General features: G+C 38.9%; 1 protein-coding gene across 2 annotated transcripts in view; it reads right to left on the minus strand.

The window, feature by feature from the left end:
• SEMA4B (semaphorin 4B) overlaps nucleotides 1-21,344 on the minus strand; it is a 1,355,182-nt gene that overhangs the window by 242,571 nt on the left and 1,091,267 nt on the right. The window lies entirely within an intron of this gene.

The raw sequence follows: 21,344 nt of genomic DNA on the forward strand, positions 1-21,344 counted from the left end.
AGCATTACTTTTCTTAAGTTATCAAGACTTGCAGTTGCTGTTTTAAAATAAGTAATAAACTAGCTAATTAAATATATATATATATATATATATATATATATATATATATATATATATATATATATAGTTCCCCTTCATATGATCATATTTCTCTAAACTTGAAAGTCATAAACTCGAAACCAGAATCTCAAATTTAGAGAAACTCGAACATATGAAAGGGACAAAAAAAAAAAATGAACACCTTTCAAATGTTTTCGCAGGGGGGCTTCCACCCCCCTGCACCCCCACACCCCCCTACTTAAATACACCTACTCCCGAGATCGCACTATAGTGAAGGAAAGGGAAATCTCCCATTCCACGCTATACGCATAAGGGCAAAACGGAAGATTTTCCATTCCTCTGCTATAGTGCGGTCATGGAACATTCACATTTAAACTGCTAGGGTACAGGGGGATCTAAGGCTCCTATTCACAATTTTGATTGAATGGAAGTTCGAGATTCTGGTCTCGAGATTATGAATTTCAAGCTTCCATCCATTCGAACTTGTGAAGGGGAACCAGATATATATAGATAGCCCAGAAACAGAATCCACCCAATGAAAAGAAAATACATCAGCAGGCTTGCTCTTATAAAATCTTACATCATTATTCTCATGAATTCTCTCTGCCCCTTCGAGAAATGTGTTTTAGGAAAAAAGTATCACCTGGCAAGAGAGGAAATTAATTTTTTTTGTGATGATCACCGGGTTACGGTGATAACGGATGGCAGACTGCATTACAGGAAATTAGACTTCATGCAGGCCATCAGCTACACTACCACATGCTGTCACTGCCTAATCTGAAGATGAACCCTGACCCTGTAACTATGGTGAACATGTCAGAATGGAACCTGTCTGGTACTGTTTAAACAGCTGAAAAGAGCAGCTGATATCCAGTGTGAAAAAGTTAAGCAAGTGTGGAAAAAATATTCATGTATAATTTTTTTTACATAAAGGAAAGAACTGACTGCAGTGGGAGAAAGAAAACCAGAAATCACATACAGAAAATACTTGCTGGTATTTATAATGTTTTCTTACCCAGCAAAGAGGGGGGAGCAGGAAATGCTATCTATAAATGCTTATTCCTGAAGTGTAGGGTCTCTGTATATAGAAAGTATGAAGATCCTTACAATTTTAAATTAGTCTTCTAATGTATTTTTTCTGCAGCTAGTCTGTTATTACATCTAGTTTGACTGCATTGATATTGCAAGACAGTGGCTCAGCAGATAACACAGTTGCCTTTAGCTCTAGGAAGATGAAAAGGCTATGGTTCCTATCCCCACACCAGAAGAAATAATTCATGTACCAATACTGGTTCTGCATCAGGGTGAGGTGCTGCACTCCAGACATGCTGCCCTTTGCACATGACCTTATACAAGATCCAAGCTACTTGGAATGGTGATAGCTTAGGGGGACGAGGAACACCTCATGACAAATAATGCAAAGAATAAGGGAATGTGATGGGCATCCTGGCCAAATTACTCCTTGTCTATATAAATACTGCCTGGGAGGGTCTTCCCTGAAAACAGGTCACAGGCCTGGTGGACCTAGTGTGTCAATTAAAGTAAGTTAACTGAGTAGCCCCTATGGCAGTGATGGTGAACTTTTTGTGTTTGGTGTGTGAAAAGCTTCTGGCATGAAATAATTCAGTGCACTTCACATGAGCAACGAATGTAAAAGCAGTGTATTTGGTAACTCGTGTGTTGGTGAATGCTGGCGTGTCACCCAAAACGTCGTGGCGTGTCACCTTTGACACGCGTTTCACAGGTTTGCCATCACTGCTCTATGGGCTTTCTGTGGGGATGGTGCTTAGCTGCATGCACTGAAGTCAAACCTCTCAACCTCTTAGCACAAGAAATCTGGGCAAAGCCTAAAATAATGGGGGGGGGTCAAATGCCCAAAATTAGGGGCAGTGCTAACTACTGCTCTTATAGACTTAGAAAGTTGCTAGAATAACAGCATTTGTCTTAGCATGCATTTTCTGAAGGAAATTATGTCTGAAACTCAAATGTATGACATTATTCAGTTATATCAATCCTCAGTAATTTGACAGAAAACCATAAATTTTATGAGGAATGGGCCAAAAATATGAGGCAAAAATCTGGACATTCTGCGAAAATCTGGACAGTTTACATATATGACTACAGTACCTTTCAGATCAGCTCCAGGGATGATAAAGACAACCCACATGTAATGAGTGATGTATCTGTAAGTAAGATCTTGCAAGATGGGAACAATCGACATATACTGAACAGTGCACTTCTGCACACTTGAATTGTGTTACATTAGCTGTTAGGCCGAGGATTTTGTGCAGCCCATATACAATGCATGGTGCATCTCAGTGTAGCTTCTCCAGTTACGGTATGCCTTCAGCAGTGCATCTCTGATAAAGCTGTAGGGGTGATGGTGACAGTAAACATGTAATGTGTCATCTCTGATCTGATGCAGTGATACTGACAACATGTATGTCATCAGATGCTGAGGAGGTGGTGTTAAATGACCTGCATTCTGAAGTACTTCTGTGATCAGCTTCTGCAATAATATTCTAGCTCTATGTCAATATTTTTATTTTTATTTTTTATTTTTATTTTACATTTGTTTACCAGGAGTGTCCGACTGAGCTAAGAAGGTCCATTTTCACTGGAGGCCCGAGGAGAAAAGCCCCAATTTCACATTTGCAGAATCCAATATACATAGTACAAAAAATTTTAAAAGTTAGCAATCAGTTGAACAAGTCTGACAGTCAGTAAACAAGTTTGAAAGTCAGTTATATTGTGTCAGGATGTGAGTTGGTGAATATGAAATTCTGAGTTAATGGCATGATAAGGAAACTTTTTAAGGTGTTAATTCTTTGTGTGTGCATGTGTGTGCATGTGCATGAATGCGTGTGTGTGTCTGTGTGTGTGTGTATGCGCTTGCAGCGCTTGTGTGTGTGTTATAAAACTATAATAACTACACAAGCGAATCAGTCCTTACTAAAATCTGAAATCTTTTGGTCGCTTTCATGGCCCTGGCTGAATCATTTCCCTTTCTCTGAACCACAGAACTATCCCAGGCTGCCTAACTATTGTTGAAACATCCTATTTCTCTAAGCCTCCTACAAACTCATACCCCTATTGAACTAGTCATATAAATACAGCTTTCACATAAATACAGCTGTCCAAACCACGTATCTTTTATGTTTTACCCCTTCCTTCCTTCCTTCCAAGCCTATGTCTTCATCACAGACAAACATTTAACAAACAGCTGTGAAGGTAGAAGTACTCTTCCCACAAACCCATAGTTGTGCAAATTATTTTACAGAACTCTGCAGATTGTTAGTCGTGTGTTTTGATGCTGTGCATACTACCACTTTTAGTTCAAAGTTAGCATTTCTGTCCAGTAGTTACATCTGCAAGTAGCTTCTATCTTAATGCTAGAAAGCAGCACTTAGGAATCGGGATAAAGAATGTTTTTTTTTTCTCACAGAAGTGTAATTTAAAAATTGAAAGCATTACTTTTCTTAAGTTATCAAGACTTGTAGTTGCTGTTTTAAAATAAGTAATAAACTAGCTAATTAAAAAAAAAAAATATATATATATATATATATATATAATATATATATATATATATATATATATATATATATATATATATATATATATATATATATAGTTCCACTTCATATGATCATATTTCTCTAAACTTGAAAGTCATAAACTCGAAACCAGAATCTCAAATTTAGAGAAACTCGAACATATGAAAGGGACAAAAAAAAAAATTAACACCTTTCAAATGTTTTCGCACGGGGGCTTCTACCCCCCTGCACCCCCACGCCCCCCTACTTAAATACACCTACTCCCGAGATCGCACTACAGTGAAGGAAAGGGAAATCTCCCATTCCACGCTATACGCATAAGGGCAAAACAGAAGATTTTCCATTCCTCTGCTATAGTGCGATCACGGAACATTCACATTTAAACTGCTAGGGTACAGGGGGACCTAAGGCTCCCATTCACAATTTTGAGTGAATGGAAGTTCGAGATTCTGGTCTCGAGATTATGAATTTCGAGCTTCCATCCATTCGAACTTGTGAAGGGGAACCAGATATATATAGATAGCCCAGTACCAACCTATGAACCTCTCTCTCTCTATATATATATATATATATATATATATATATATATATATATATATATATATATCTATATAAATATATATAAATATATATAGCTACACACACACACACACACACACACACACACACACACACACACACACACACACACACACACACACACACACACAGAAAACAGAATCCACCCAATGAAAAGAAAATACATCAGCAGGCTTGCTCTTATAAAATCTTACATCATTATTCTCATGAATTCTCTCTGCCCCTTCGAGAAATGTGTTTTAGGAAAAAAGTATCAGCTGGCTAGAGAGGAAATTAATTTTTTTGTGATGATCACCGGGTTACGGTGATAACGGATGGCAGACTGCATTACAGGAAATTAGACTTCATGCAGGCCATCAGCTACACTACCACATGCTGTCACTGCCTAATCTGAAGATGAACCCTGACCCTGTAACTATGGTGAACATGTCAGAATGGAACCTGTCTGGTACTGTTTAAACAGCTGAAAAGAGCAGCTGATATCCAGTGTGAAAAAGTTAAACAAGTGTGGAAAAAATATTCATGTATAATTTTTTTTACATAAAGGAAAGAACCGACTGCAGTGGGAGAAAGAAAACCAGAAATCACATACAGAAAATACTTGCTGGTATTTATAATGTTTTCTTACCCAGCAAAGAGGGGGGAGCAGGAAATGCTATCTATGAATTCTTATTCCTGAAGTGTAGGGTCTCTGTATATAGAAAGTATGAAGATCCTTACAATTTTAAATTAGTCTTCTAATGTATTTTTTTCTGCAGCTAGTCTGTTATTACATCTAGTTTGACTGCATTGATATTGCAAGACAGTGGCTCAGCAGATAACACAGTTGCCTTTAGCTCTAGGAAGATGAAAAGGCTATGGTTCCTATCCCCACACCAGAAGAAATAATTCATGTACCAATACTGGTTCTGCATCAGGGTGAGGTGCTGCACTCCAGACATGCTGTCCTTTGCACATGACCTTATACAAGATCCAAGCTACTTGGAATGGTGATAGCTTAGGGGGATGAGGAACACCTCATGACAAATACTGCAAAGAATAAGGGAATGTGATGGGCATCCTGGCCAAATTACTCCTTGTCTATATAAATACTGCCTGGGAGGGTCTTCCCTGAAAACAGGTCACAGGCCTGGTGGACCTAGTGTGTCAATTAAAGTAAGTTAACTGAGTAGCCCCTATGGCAGTGATGGTGAACTTTTTGTGTTTGGTGTGTGAAAAGCTACTGGCATGAAATAATTCAGTGCACTTCACATGAGCAACGAATGTAAAAGCAGTGTATTTGGTAACTCGTGTGTTGGTGAATGCTGGCGTGTCACCCAAAACGTCGTGGCGTGTCACCTTTGACACGCGTTTCACATGTTTGCCATCACTGCTCTATGGGCTTTCTGTGGGGATGGTGCTTAGCTGCATGCACTGAAGTCAAACCTCTCAACCTCTTAGCACAAGAAATCTGGGCAAAGCCTAAAATAATGGGGGGGGGGTCAAATGCCCAAAATTAGGGGCAGTGCTAACTACTGCTCTTATAGACTTAGAAAGTTGCTAGAATAACAGCATTTGTCTTAGCATGCATTTTCTGAAGGAAATTATGTCTGAAACTCAAATGTATGACATTATTCAGTTATATCAATCCTCAGTAATTTGACAGAAAACCATAAATTTTATGAGGAATGGGCCAAAAATATGAGGCAAAAATCTGGACATTCTGCGAAAATCTGGACAGTTTACATATATGACTACAGTACCTTTCAGATCAGCTCCAGGGATGATAAAGACAACCCACATGTAATGAGTGATGTATCTGTAAGTAAGATCTTGCAAGATGGGAACAATCGACATATACTGAACAGTGCACTTCTGCACACTTGAATTGTGTTACATTAGCTGTTAGGCCGAGGATTTTGTGCAGCCCATATACAATGCATGGTGCATCTCAGTGTAGCTTCTCCAGTTACGGTATGCCTTGAGCAGTGCATCTCTGATAAAGCTGTAGGGGTGATGGTGACAGTAAACATGTAATGTGTCATCTCTGATCTGATGCAGTGATACTGACAACATGTATGTCATCAGATGCTGAGGAGGTGGTGTTAAATGACCTGCATTCTGAAGTACTTCTGTGATCAGCTTCTGCAATAATATTCTAGCTCTATGTCAATATTTTTATTTTTTATTTTTTATTTTTATTTTACATTTGTTTACCAGGAGTGTCCGACTGAGCTAAGAAGGTCCATTTTCACTGGAGGCCCGAGGAGAAAAGCCCCAATTTCACATTTGCAGAATCCAATATACATAGTACAAAAAATTTTAAAAGTTAGCAATCAGTTGAACAAGTCTGACAGTCAGTAAACAAGTTTGAAAGTCAGTTATATTGTGTCAGGATGTGAGTTGGTAGAATATGAAATTCTGAGTTAATGGCATGATAAGGAAACTTTTTAAGGTGTCAATTCTTTGTGTGTGCATGTGTGTGCATGTGCATGAATGCGTGTGAGTGTCTGTGTGTGTGTGTGTATGCGCACGCGCGCTTGTGTGTGTGTTATAAAACTATAATAACTACACAAGCACGAATCAGTCCTTACTAAAATCTGAAATCTTTTTTGGTGAAATGGAAATAACTACAGATATTTTGAAATAGGGCATTGTCTGTAGTAGTATCTGTAAAGTGCCATTTCAAAAACCGTTTATTTACTGAATGCTGGTTTGCCAGAGAGAAACATTTTACCACATGGTTTCTTTGAAATGTTTTTATAATGGGCTACTGATGCATGGAGGTGTGGAGATATCTGTTTAACATAATACTGATTATTGCCCTTTGTTTTTCACTGTGTGGCCTCCAAATATACAAAGAGGGCATCTGAAGGTCAAGGGGTCCCCCACCCCTGAATATCACTGGCTATGGCATTTTTGTTACTGTCAATGCATTTGGTGATATACTTCTCAGGGTTATTGATGAGATTAAATTTCAGTGCACTAGGACAATGAATCAGTTGTTTGAGCAACATGGCATCAATAAGGTGGGATGGACCTATACTTCTTCTGGGTACAGAGTTGATTCTGTTACTTCTCAGCTACAGGGATCAGAGTCTGAGCCTAGCTTGCAGATGTCGAGAGGGTAGTCTGCGTATTTTCCTTGCGTCCTTATAGAGATATTTGTAGGCACTGTGATTTCTTCATTTACCTCAAAGACATACTGCTTAGACTGTCTAGGTGTGCTATTAAACTGTCTTTTGTTTGATTTGGCATTCTTCTTGACTGTAACAGAGCTGTTAGCTAAGCAGGTCTAGCTCTATTAGAAAATTAAAATAAACACTATAAATGAAAGATTCAGGAATGTTAACATACCCCAAAAAGAAATTTCCAAATATGCAGATGCAACAGTAGCACAACAGGATGTTTTGTGCATATGAACAGCATAAAAGGAGGAGGAGGAGCTAAAAACTATAATTGCTGAGACTTTCTGTCCTACTTTGCACTGTACACTTGCAGCATGGTTGAATTTCAGTGTCCGCATGCATGAATGTGGCCCAATGTAAGTTACAATCCAATATAAGTTTATGAGAATTGTACAAATCTGAGACACAGGAAGGTGCTTTACGGTGCCACAGAGATATTAGACCTCCAGCAAGCCTCCTAAAGGTTTAGTTCCTATAAATGTCAGTCTTAAAATCTGAAGAGTGCTTGCAAAGTATATGATAAAGTTTGCTAGCTCCATGGCACAGAGGGAAGAAGCCCTGATTTGACTGTTACTCAGGTGACCTTGCTTTGACTAGTGAGCCTAGTACTTAAAGAGCTGGGGAACAGTAGGAGCATCAGTATTGTACCACCATGACCATCTTGGGGGGGGGGCAGGGGTCATAACACTTAGGTATGTATCCCATGTTTACAAAATACCACGGGAATGGCTGCAGCAGGCATTTTAGGTGTTAGGTCAGGGATACCAGTAGGACATTGAAATAGGATCAGTAGCCTAGTAAGTACCTATGAACTATGAGATATTTTGAAGCCTAACCATACATTCATATGAAGTTTGTTTCCCTTATATTTAAGTGTGAATAAACCAGAGACAAGCAGAACATTTACATGTTGTTTCTATCTAGTGAATTAGCGGTTATCCATCCATTCTTCCAGATTACATTTGAATAGTGTACGAGAAGTGCTTTGCTTTATGTGAAGAGAAAAATGTTTTCAAAGAACTGGTATTGTCTATAACATGTATCACACCCTCCAAAATGTTTTACTTACAGTGGATATAAAAAGTGTACACACCCCTGTTAAAATGGCAGGTTTTTATGATATTAAAAAATGAGACCACAATTAATCATTTCAAAACTTTTCCCACCTTCTATGTGACCTATAACCTGTACAATTCAACTGAAAAACAAATCTGTTACGGGAAAAAATATAACAAATAAAAAACATACAATAAGCTGGTTGCATAAGTGTGCACACCCTTAAACTAATACTTTGTTGAAGCACCTTTTGATTTAATTACAGCATTCGGTATTCTTGGGTACACACCTGCCATCAATTAAAGACACTCTGATTAACCCCAAATAAAGTTCAGCTGTCCTAGTAGGATTTTCCTGGCATTTACTCAGTTGCCTGCTACAGCAAAAGCCATGGTTCGCAGAGAGCTTACAAAGCATCAAAGGGAAGAGAAAGGTACAAACAAATTTCCACAGCATTGGATATACCATGGAACACAGTGAAGACCGTCATCAAAAAGTGGAGAAAATATGGGACAACAGTGATGTTGCAAAGAACTGGAAGTCCCTCCAAAATTGATGAAAAGACAAGACAAAAACTGGTCAGGAAGGCTGCCACGAGAACTACAGCAACACTGAAGGAGCTACAGGAATTTCTGGCAAGTACTGGTTGTGTACTAATGTGACAACAATCTCCTGTATTCTCCATATGTCTGGACTATGGGGTAGGGTTGCAAGACAGAAGCCTTTTCTTACACAGAAAAACATCCAGGACCAGCTAAAATTTGCAAAACAATACATCAAGTCTCCCAAAATCATGTGGGAAAATGTGTTATGGTCTGATGAGACCAAAGTTCAAATTTTTGGCCACAATTCAAAAAGGTACGTTTGGCACAAAAACAACACTTTACATTACCAAAAGAACACCATCCCCACGGTGAAGCATGGTGGTGGCAGTATCATGCTTTGGGGTTGCTTTTCTTCAGCTGGAAGAGGGGCTTTATTCAAGGTGGAGGGCATTATCAACAGGTCCAAACACCATTCACTTTTGGCCCAAAACTTTCAGGCATCTGCTAGAATGCTGAAGATAAAGAAGAATTTCATCTTTCAGCATGACAATGACCCCTCCAAATCAACAAAAGAATGGCTTCACCAGAAGAAAATTAATGTTTTGGAATGGCCCAGCCAGAGCCCAGACCTAAATCCAGTAGAAAATCTGTGGGGTGACCTGATGGGGGTTGTGCACATGAGATGCCCTCTCATTCTGACAGATTTGGAGGGCTTTTGCAAGGCAGAGTGGGCAAATATTGCCAAGTCAAGATGTGCCATGCTGATAGACTCCTACCCAAGAAGACTTAATGTTGTAATTAAATTAAAAGGTGCTTCAACAAAGTATTAGTTTAAGGGTGTGCACACTTATGTAACCAGCTTATTGTATGTTTTTTATTTTTTATATTTTCCCCCTAACAGATTTGTTTGTTTTTCAATTGAATAGTACAGGTTATAGGTCACATTAAAGGTGGAAAAGTTTTGAAATTATTTATTGTGGTCTCATTTTTTTTTATATCACAAAAACCTGGCATTTTAACAGGGGTGTGTACACTTTTTATATCCACTTTATGTTGTAAAAGCAATTTAGATCTCTTGAGTGCGTGCTTATACCCCATTGGACTTGTGAATGTTCAGTAGGTCTGACAGGATAGGGACTACTGAGCCTCTGTATGTGAAGCAGAGATAGCCCCTTAGAGTATGAGAACAAGAAGAGGGCAAGGTTTTGAGATGGTCTACACAGTTTTCACGATTTAAGGCCTTGATTTTCTTAGTAAGAAACTGTTGTGGGCATTAAAGTTGTGTCAAACGTTTGGATACATACACACTTAAGAGCATGTTACAATGATCAGCCTAATGAATGCAAAACACAGTGGAATGATCAGATCCCAGGACCTGGAAGTCATATTCTTAGTAATAAGCTGTGCAATGAAAAAAGCACTTTCAATATTGAATATATGGCAATTAATGGACAGTTTGTTGGCTACATATGCTCCTAGGTCTCTACCTACTGGATTAGTTTTAAGGGGTGGATTGTCAATGTGACAGTCAAAAGGGACTTCTTGCTTGTCAAAGGATACTATTAAACATTTCCTAGAATTCAGTTTTACTTCATGGCTTTGACATCAGCTATAGGTTTAAGAAAGGTCACCTTGGTAGATTTTAGTATCCTCTGGGGAGTTTATGATGGCACCAAGTTTACAGCCACTGCAGACTTAGTCAGCTCAACAGTAGCTTTGACTTCTGAGTAGTAAATGCCAAAGAGGACTGGCATAAGTGACAAATCTTTTGTAAGAGAGAGAGAGCAGTAAACCTTAACTTCCATTTGTGAGCCAGTTTGCTATCCAATGAGTTACAATGGGATTAACATTTAGATGGGATTGTTTTATCTAAGACATCTTCATGTGTGAAGTTATTGAGCATCTTTGTGAGATCTAGATATGCAAAACATACTGATTTGCCCTCTTTGCCCTCATCTATTGCTTCAATAACCTTCTCAAAGAAGTTGACCAGGTTAAGCAGGCAAGATGTAACCTTAACAAATCTGTACTGGCATGGGTCATGGGTTTCTAGGTCATCTATGTCATTATTTATTAATTCCATAATGATCCTTTCCATAGCTTTACAGATAAGGTTGGTCAGACTTATGGATCTATAATTTCCCTAGTCCACTGGCACCCCACATTTGGGCAATGGAAAGACAGTTGCTGCCCTCCATTAATCTGACACAAAGCTTGTTTGCAGGCTGACATTAAATAGCTTCTGCAGGTGGTCTGACAACTTGTTTCAGGCTGGCCAGTAAGCATCCCAATATGAGAAGTATTCTTGGACTTGGATAGCCTTCAGGACTTTTCATGGAAGATCTTGGGGAGATGCACATGTGGGTATGAGATCTTGGAATGTAGGGTGGGCGTGAAGTTAGAGCTAAATTTATCTGCTAGTAGATCAGCTATGTCCTCAAGGGTCTAAGTATGAGATATCATTTAGTATTAGTACTGGGCATTGTTTCTAACATAATGAAGGCTTTGTGAGGAATTAAAAAATCTCTATAGCCATGCTGCACCAGGATGCCTCAATCTCTTATTAGGTGACAAGAGAGTTTTGGATTAGTTGAGGGGGGTGTCAAGAGTGACCTCTGGCATCTGAGATAAAGGAGAGACACCAATAGCAGCTGATGGTCTGCTCCATGGGGTCACATACTTTAAATAAAAGTGACAAAGTTTAATGGCTTAGAAACCCACCAGACAACTCGAGAGCAGTAAGACGTTTGAGTTTAGTGTTGGTGACCCAAGTTTGAGACAAGACCTGAGACATCAAGAGTTAAAAACAGGAGTGGAGAAGGACTTCTTCCTGTGGGTGTATGTAGGACAGCTGCCTGCCACAAAGCTTCTAACAGATGCCACAAGTTCAACTTAAGATGCCAGGCCACTGGAGTACAGAGTTTGGTCCTAACCATGTCCAGACAAACTGGGTCTTATTACAAGCCCCAGGGGCTGAAGGAGCTGGCCAGAGACAGAAGGCAGTGAGCAGTGTCTTGGGGGAGGCTACTGGTGGAGCACTGGCACAAAAGCTCCACCTGGGTGAAAGCCCGGTAGTATATCACTTGCACTAGGGCATCTAGAATGCACAACCCACCAAACAACTGCAGATGGATTCTAGCCTTATCTTTAAATGTACTTCATTATGAGGAACATTCTTCATTTTTTAGTCCTAAAAACACCACGTTCCTCGCACTTCCATAGTGAAAGGGTCTGTTATCCATTCAGTGTTAGGAATGTTTTAACTGATATTCATGACAAATAATACTCAATAATATTAATTCATCAAAAGAAAGCTTTACAAATGTAAAATAAGACATTTCAGCTATCCTGTGAGCTTCCTAGTTGCAGTTGTTCGTAAGCTGTTAGTTAACTGTAGTCCACATTTTACCCATTTGTTACACATTTTGAGAGGTAGTATTCCTCATTTTGGAGATGTAAGGCTGAGGGGTATGATTCTAGATAGAATCACAGATGCATGGAAGTAAGCACCTATACTGGTTCCTGCATAGTGGATGTTGCTCTGTGCCTTCTGTCAAACAAGAATAATATTAGGAACATACACACAAAAAAATCTATTAACCCTGCTGAATCACGGCCGTGATGGATGACTACCACCTTTCTCTTCCAGTGTCCTGAGATGTTGGGGGAGTTGAGACGAACAAATGGTCCAATAGGGAACATGGGTCCAAGGGTCATGGGATGGAATAATTGGGGCAGAAACAGTACTAAAAAAATCTAGAGCATTGAAAGCCTGGTGTGCACATGCTCAGAACAGCAGACATTGTACACATCACTACATGATTGACACGCCTCTATAGAATGCAATACCACTGACTGCATGCCTCTACAGAACGCACTACCACTGACTGAGTTCAAGAAGTTCATCAGCCCTCACGGCACACAGTCTAGAAACCACATCAGAGATTGCAGCTGTTGGCCTTGGCCTTGGAAGAGGGACCAAATAAGGTAATTGTAGGTGCCAGGCTACAATGTTTGATAAATCACCTGGCTCTGTGCTAGAGAGGAATGGAGTCCTAAATGTGGCCCAGGCATCACTGGAGGAGCTGGGCAGGGATAGTATAGGGTGGAGTCCCAATCACCTCTGCCTGGGAGGAGAAGAGGTGTATATGCTCATGTGGCACACATGCAGACACTATTGTCACTGATGAAGGCCAGAGAGGACTGCCTGTGGTGCCTTATAGTGGGAGTAGTTTCCTGCTGGGAATGCCATCAACAAAGTGTCAGTCTATCCAGTGTGGTCTGCCCATTACACAGCTCCCAGTGGCCAACCTTAGCCATGTGTCTGCTGATAAGTCAGAGCTTCTTTTCATAACCTGAGAGAAGATGACAAGAGGCAGCCTGCCAGAACAAATAAATACATAAACAAATAATGTCCTGTGCAGAATAACCAGGGTTACCACTGTATGTCTGAGGCTTGTAACTGTGAGGTTAGGAACTACAAAAATTTAAGTGCGAATATACAATAATTGTAAATCTGCAACATCTTAGAATATTCCCTCTTCCTGAAGGTTAGGCAACACTGGTGTTGATATATGTAAGTAATGGAGTATAGCCCCTCAAATCAGGGAGTTTGCCACCAGCAAAAAGCACTTTAAATTCTGAAGTTAACGGTTACTTGTGTTAGATCGTACTTAGATTTCCAAAGTTTTGTGACTCACATTATCAAGTCTTGAACTTCCACTAGGAAGCCAGTATAACTATAATATTTCTGAAATCTGACAATGGCAATTAGCCAACAGCACACAACCTTTTTGTATTTCAGGGGAAAGAAAAACATCATTTCTCATGACACATCGTTTTCAGTAAGAGAAACACTAAACTAATTTAATAACACCAAAGCTGTCACAAAGGCAAAGAACAACAATGGAATTAAGATAAATGCAAACAACTGTCTCCAAAGACTATGACTGACTGACCACACAACAAACATGAGTTAGAATTAATTTGTATTTCATCTAACATCCTAATTTACTGCTGCCAGTAAAATGTAAACCAGAGGATACCAAGCAGGAGCCTTAAATAAAACAGGGACAGACATTATACACATTGCTCTCAGCTGTTCAGATTTTTGCCTCATATATCATAAGATGCCAGGCCTCTGGAGTACAGAGTTTGGTCCTAACCATGTCCAGACAAACTGGGTCTTATTACAAGCCCCAGGGGCTGAAGGAGCTGGCCAGAGACAGAAGGCAGTGAGCAGTGTCTTGGGGGAGGCTACTGGTGGAGCACTGGCACAAAAGCTCCACCTGGGTGAAAGCCCGGTAGTATATCACTTGCACTAGGGCATCTAGAATGCACAACCCACCAAACAACTGAAGATGGATTCTAGCCTTATCTTTAAATGTACTTCATTATGAGGAACATTCTTCATTTTTTAGTCCTAAAAACTCCACGTTCCTCGCACTTCCATAGTGAAAGGGTCTGTTATCCATTCAGTGTTAGGAATGTTTTAACTGATATTCATGACAAATAATACTCAATAATATTAATTCATCAAAAGAAAGCTTTACAAATGTAAAATAAGACATTTCAGCTATCCTGTGAGCTTCCTAGTTGCAGTTGTTCGTAAGCTGTTAGTTAACTGTAGTCCACATTTTACCCATTTGTTACACATTTTGAGAGGTAGTATTCCTCATTTTGGAGATGTAAGGCTGAGAGGTATGATTCTAGATAGAATCACAGATGCATGGAAGTAAGCACCTATACTGGTTCCTGCATAGTGGATGTTGCTCTGTGCCTTCTGTCAAACAAGAATAATATTAGGAACATACACACAAAAAAATCTATTAACCCTGCTGAATCACGGCCGTGATGGATGACTACCACCTTTCTCTTCCAGTGTCCTGAGATGTTGGGGGAGTTGAGACGAACAAATGGTCCAATAGGGAACATGGGTCCAAGGGTCATGGGATGGAATAATTGGGGCAGAAACAGTACTAAAAAAATCTAGAGCATTGAAAGCCTGGTGTGCACATGCTCAGAACAGCAGACATTGTACACATCACTACATGATTGACACGCCTCTATAGAATGCAATACCACTGACTGCATGCCTCTACAGAACGCACTACCACTGACTGAGTTCAAGAAGTTCATCAGCCCTCACGGCACACAGTCTAGAAACCACATCAGAGATTGCAGCTGTTGGCCTTGGCCTTGGAAGAGGGACCAAATAAGGTAATTGTAGGTGCCAGGCTACAATGTTTGATAAATCACCTGGCTCTGTGCTAGAGAGGAATGGAGTCCTAAATGTGGCCCAGGCATCACTGGAGGAGCTGGGCAGGGATAGTATAGGGGTGGAGTCCCAATCACCTCTGCCTGGGAGGAGAAGAGGTGTATATGCTCATGTGGCACACATGCAGACACTATTGTCACTGGTGAAGGCCAGAGAGGACTGCCTGTGGTGCCTTATAGTGGGAGTAGTTTCCTGCTGGGAATGCCATCAACAAAGTGTCAGTCTATCCAGTGTGGTCTGCCCATTACACAGCTCCCAGTGGCCAACCTTAGCCATGTGTCTGCTGATAAGTCAGAGCTTCTTTTCATAACCTGAGAAGATGACAAGAGGCAGCCTGCCAGAACAAATAAATACATAAACAAATAATGTCCTGTGCAGAATAACCAGGGTTACCACTGTATGTCTGAGGCTTGTAACTGTGAGGTTAGGAACTACAAAAATTTAAGTGCGAATATACAATAATTGTAAATCTGCAACATCTTAGAATATTCCCTCTTCCTGAAGGTTAGGCAACACTGGTGTTAATATATGTAAGTAATGGAGTATAGCCCCTCAAATCAGGGAGTTTGCCACCAGCAAAAAGCACTTTAAATTCTGAAGTTAACGGTTACTTGTGTTAGATCGTACTTAGATTTCCAAAGTTTTGTGACTCACATTATCAAGTCTTGAACTTCCACTAGGAAGCCAGTATAACTATAATATTTCTGAAATCTGACAATGGCAATTAGCCAACAGCACACAACCTTTTTGTATTTCAGGGGAAAGAAAAACATCATTTCTCATGACACATCGTTTTCAGTAAGAGAAACACTAAACTAATTTAATAACACCAAAGCTGTCACAAAGGCAAAGAACAACAATGGAATTAAGATAAATGCAAACAACTGTCTCCAAAGACTATGACTGACTGACCACACAACAAACATGAGTTAGAATTAATTTGTATTTCATCTAACATCCTAATTTACTGCTGCCAGTAAAATGTAAACCAGAGGATACCAAGCAGGAGCCTTAAATAAAACAGGGACAGACATTATACACATTGCTCTCAGCTGTTCAGATTTTTGCCTCATATTTTGGGTCTTTTTCTCATAAAATTTGTGGTTTTCTGGCAAGTCACTGGGATGATCCAAGCAAGGATTGAAGTCACTAAATAATGACATACATTTGAGTTTCAGCTTTGTATTCTTCAGAAAATGCAGGTTAACACAAATCCTCTTACTCTAATGAATTTATAAATTTGTTAGAACAATACTTAAAATCTGTCCCTATTTTTGGACCGTTGACCCCCCCATCATATCAGGCTTTGTCCAGATTTCTTGCACTAAGAGGTTGAGAGGTATGATTATACGTACCCAAAAATTATTAATAAAGTTCTGAAAAGTATGATCTTTACATTAAGAACATTTCCTTCTGCCATCATGAACATCAAACAAAAAGGTGTTAATCTCATATTAGATATTACATTTCACAGGCTATAATATGTCATAAGAAATACATATTTTAAAACTCATGATTATACACATTGCCACAGAAATTCACTGGTGTGCCTAAATATAGTGACTCCAGAAAAAAAGACTGAAGATATGCAAAATGCTTGACATTTTGATCTTTTTAATAGTGGGCAAGTTTTTTTTTTTTATCTTCAGCACATTTATTTCTTGCTCATTTAATTTGTAGTCACCATCTTGATAGCTCAGATCTTGGGGCTGTTATATTGTGATCCCCCTATACTCTAACAGAGTCCCCTATGACATAATCAATTTAACATCTAATTAAATATGATACAAAGATGAAAGAAATATCACATACTGTCCCTGTATGAAAGACAAACATTTGTTCATTAAATTTCTGAAAAGCGTCAACCAGATGAAATTACTTTGGTCTGATTTCCTGTATTAAACACAACATGAGCACCTACAACTTCTAACTTAGCCTGAGTCTATTAGGACCGGTTCCAGCTTTACTTCTAGTGCTACAGTCATCTTGCCTGTAAGGCTATCCAACAGCAGGGATGCATTTCACTGAATGGTGACTTACAGATTTTGCCTTGACAAACAACAACCATGAAAAGTGAAGCAGCTGCACTGCCCTGTTCAAACAGAAATTATATTGTCTGCATATCTCTCAACTGTCCATATTTCTGCAGAATGTCCAGATTTTGCCTCATATTTTTGGCCTGCTCCTCTGAAAATTTATGTTTTTTTGGTAAACTACAGAGGATTGAAGTCAGCAGACAATAACATACATTTGAGTTTCAAACTTCATACCCTTGATAAAATGCAAGCTAACACAAAAACTGTTATTCTAACAACATTCTAAGTTTATAGGAGCAGTATTTGAAATCTGTCCCTATTTTTGGGTCTCTGTCCCCCACATTAACTAAGGCTTTGCCCAGATTTCTTATGTTAGAATGTTGAGAGGTATGGCTGTCTCCCATTTCAAATCTTATAAATGCATCCAAGAGGAATCCAGCACGTCTCTAAATAGCCACTGTGTGGTGAATTTAAGTCAAGGCAAAATCTATATGCACGTCACCATGCAGATGAAGTGAAAGTTGAACAATTTTAACTTCTAGAATTTAAGAGCCACAGTTCAACAAGCCATTCTTCCCAGTAAACCATCTCACACAGAAGTCACCAGAGAAACAAAGCCTGTGTTCTCTGTAAATATATCTGTACCATACCTCTCAACTGTCCAGACTTTACAGAAAGTCCAGATTTTTGCTTCAAAATTTTCGTCTGTTCCTCATAAAATCTGTGGTTTTCTGGAAAATCACTGGGATTGTCTGAGGAATTAAATCACTAAATAATGACATACATTTGATTTTCAGACTTCATATTCTTTAGAAAATACATTTTAATACAAACCCTGTTATTCTAGCTACTTTTTAAGTTTATAAGAGCAATATTTAAAATCTGTCCCTATTAATGGGCCTTTGTCCCCCCATTAGAGCAGGCTTTGTCCAGATTTCTTGGGCTAAGAGGTTGAAGAGGTATAATCTATACTATCTATCCATTTGTTTGATATTCCTTCACAATTCTTACAAAACAACTGAAATTCTTGCCATTCCAAAAACTAAGCCAGTATTACTTGAACATTTTTTCTACAAGTCTTGCTATTTTTAATAATGTTTTAATTATTTTTATACATTTTAATAATGTTTTCTCTATTGTTAACAGAAAACAAAATGCTGACAGCAAGAAACACATGACAACATAAGACAGGTGAGCTAAGTGCAATGTATAATCATGAAGTTTTGTTCCATTAAGAAAATCTTAAGTGTAATGAATGACGTTTTTAAATGTAATTTAATTTGTCTGTTAACGAAGCAAATGAATTGAAATACTGTGAACCAATGCTTACATTACTGCAACCAATCAACTAGTGTGTAAAACATTCCACTAAGACACTCCACTTGGTCAGTAACCAAAAAGTCAAAAATAAACTCAAGACACATGAGGCAGAAACATTAGTCATTAAATCATGAGAAAGTATTTAATATATTTGATATATACCAATACACCAGCTTGTTTTTTTGGAAGGCAGGATGAAACCAGAGTACCAGGAAAAAGTCCCTGCAGACACAATATGACACAACCTTAATCACTAAACTTCCATATCATATATGATTTAATATATTCAACTGATATATGCATACCACATTCCATGTTGGCTGGTAAAAGCAAACTGGCTGTATAAACAAGCAAAGAATTTCCACTGTATCAGACGGCATGTAATTCTTTGTGCATCCATCCTTTCCATATTTTCATAACTCTAAATCAGTGACACGACATGATCCATACAAAAAATTAACAGAATCCATTCGGGCTCACAGCAATGTTCAGTGACCTCTCCTAATTGGCAAAGTGATTAAATGCAAACTTCTCATTGACAGGTTGGTAAATCCTACAACATAGCTGCACAGCCAATATTACTTACTTATTCATTTTAAGAAAAAAAGCCTTGACCCATACCAAAGTTAATACAAATATACAATACACAGTTAAAGTACACTGATAAAAAAATACCTTCAAGAAAGAAACATTTTATTTACTTACTTACTTACTTGATAACCTGGCAAGGTAACTGGCCCAAAAAATCATCACAGCCTGGACACTACAAGCAGATGAGAAAACAGAACTCCAAAGGTGAGCGTAGAAGTTCACCAGAAACTTTAATGATTAGCGCTTTCTTCCACTCAAAAAGAGTAGGACTTCATCAGATAACAGTTCTTCAAGTCATTCAGACTTTTATAACAAACAAACCTCCCTAGTAATAAATATGAAAACGTACATGGTTTTATAGAAATACCTTTAGGTATGGTCCCATTGAAAGTTTAAGGAATTTTTGTGTCTGTCACTTTAAACCTGATAGACTTCTTTGAAGCGGTCACCAAAGCTGTAGATGAGGGTAAGGTGGTAAACACAGCCTATCTAGATCTCACCAAGGCTTTCGACACCATCCCCCACTCTGGAATTATAGACAAACTCACTAAACTAGGTATAAATCCCTATGTCACAAGATGGGTTGCCACCTGGCTCACTGACCGAACCCACAGACTCTAAATCCAACTTCAGACCAGTGACAAGTGGAGTACCACAGGGTTCAGTCCTAGGTCCTCTCCTGTTTGGTATCTACTTCTCTGAAGTACAGGCTAACAAAGTTCACAGATGACTGCAAACTAGGAGCCATAATCAAATCTTCTAACGATGTGGACATCCTACAAAAGGGCCTCACTGAAACAGATGCCTGGTGCCAAAGCCATGGCCTCAAGCTCAATGCCAAAAAGTGCATTGTCATCCCTTTTGGTAAAAACTCTGTACCCATGAACTACCACATAGGTGGTAGTCTACTTAACACTGAAAGTGTGATAAGAGACCGTGGGACACAGGTGGACAGTAGTCTCTCCTTTGATAATCACATCACCACAGTAGTCAGGAAATCCTTCTACGTGGCACACCTCATCACAAAAGGTTTCTCATCCAGGAAAAAAGAGGTAAATTGTTCCCCTCTACACATCACTCATTAGACCCATTATAGAGTACAACGCCCCTTTTGGTATGTACCTCACAAGACATCTACAACAACTGTATATATATATATATGTATATATATATATATATATATATATATATATATATATATGTGTATATATATATATATATATATATATGTATATATGTATATGTATATATATATATATATATATATATATATATATGTATATATATATATATATTTTTTCTTCCTAAGTTTAAGACTCTGTTTTATTCCCCGAGTTCATCATTTTAAAAGGCGAGATAAATAACAACCCTGAAAAAGTGACACAGCTGAGCTGGCCTTTCCTTTCAGAAGTTACACTGTCCACTATGTGAAAGTGTAGCAAACGAAGCATGTACTCAAATACCATCAATTAAAAAAACTGTACTTGCGTATTATCACAACCACATTTGGAGCAGGAGAAGGGGCTTATTTCCAAGTCCTTCTCCTGCCGAAATATGTTGTTAAAGTTACTTTGCAAGTGTGTTTAACTGAAGTGTCTGTCATTACAGTGACTTTTCTTTCAACAGATTTTGCTGTATGGGGAAATGAAAGGTCAGACAATTTATCACTGTCAACCAAGTCGAGAGCACGTAAGTACCGGTAGCTGTTGACAGTTGTCCAGTTTCTAAGAAACTCTTTAACGGCAATGTGTAAAATCTGTCCCTATTTTGTGGGCCTTTGACACACCATTATTTTACAACTTGCACACATTTTATCTGGTACTCAACTGACAGGCATGCGAAGCAATGGCAATACCCAGTGCCCGTGATGTGACATCACTAACTGCAGTTGGTATGGTGGCTTTCTTGCTGATGCCAGTCTTTTGTTTTGTTGGCATTCTTTGCTTTTTACTACTTTACCCGCATACACCATTGCACTAATTAAGCCATACAACATGCAAGGCAGGTTCAGCCTGCAAATTTATTTCTTTTTTCACAGTATTTAAAGGAAAGTGAATTGGAACACTTACAACTGCACACTCACTCAGGGAAAATCAGATAGTTTGGGCTCCTGCTTTTGGGTATACGCAAAGTTTATTGTTGAACCCCCCCCCCCAAAA

This window comes from Protopterus annectens, chromosome 7.part0 (assembly GCF_019279795.1).
Source record: "Protopterus annectens isolate FY-2018-M chromosome 7.part0, PAN1.0, whole genome shotgun sequence".
Classification (NCBI taxonomy): Eukaryota; Metazoa; Chordata; order Ceratodontiformes; family Protopteridae; genus Protopterus; species Protopterus annectens.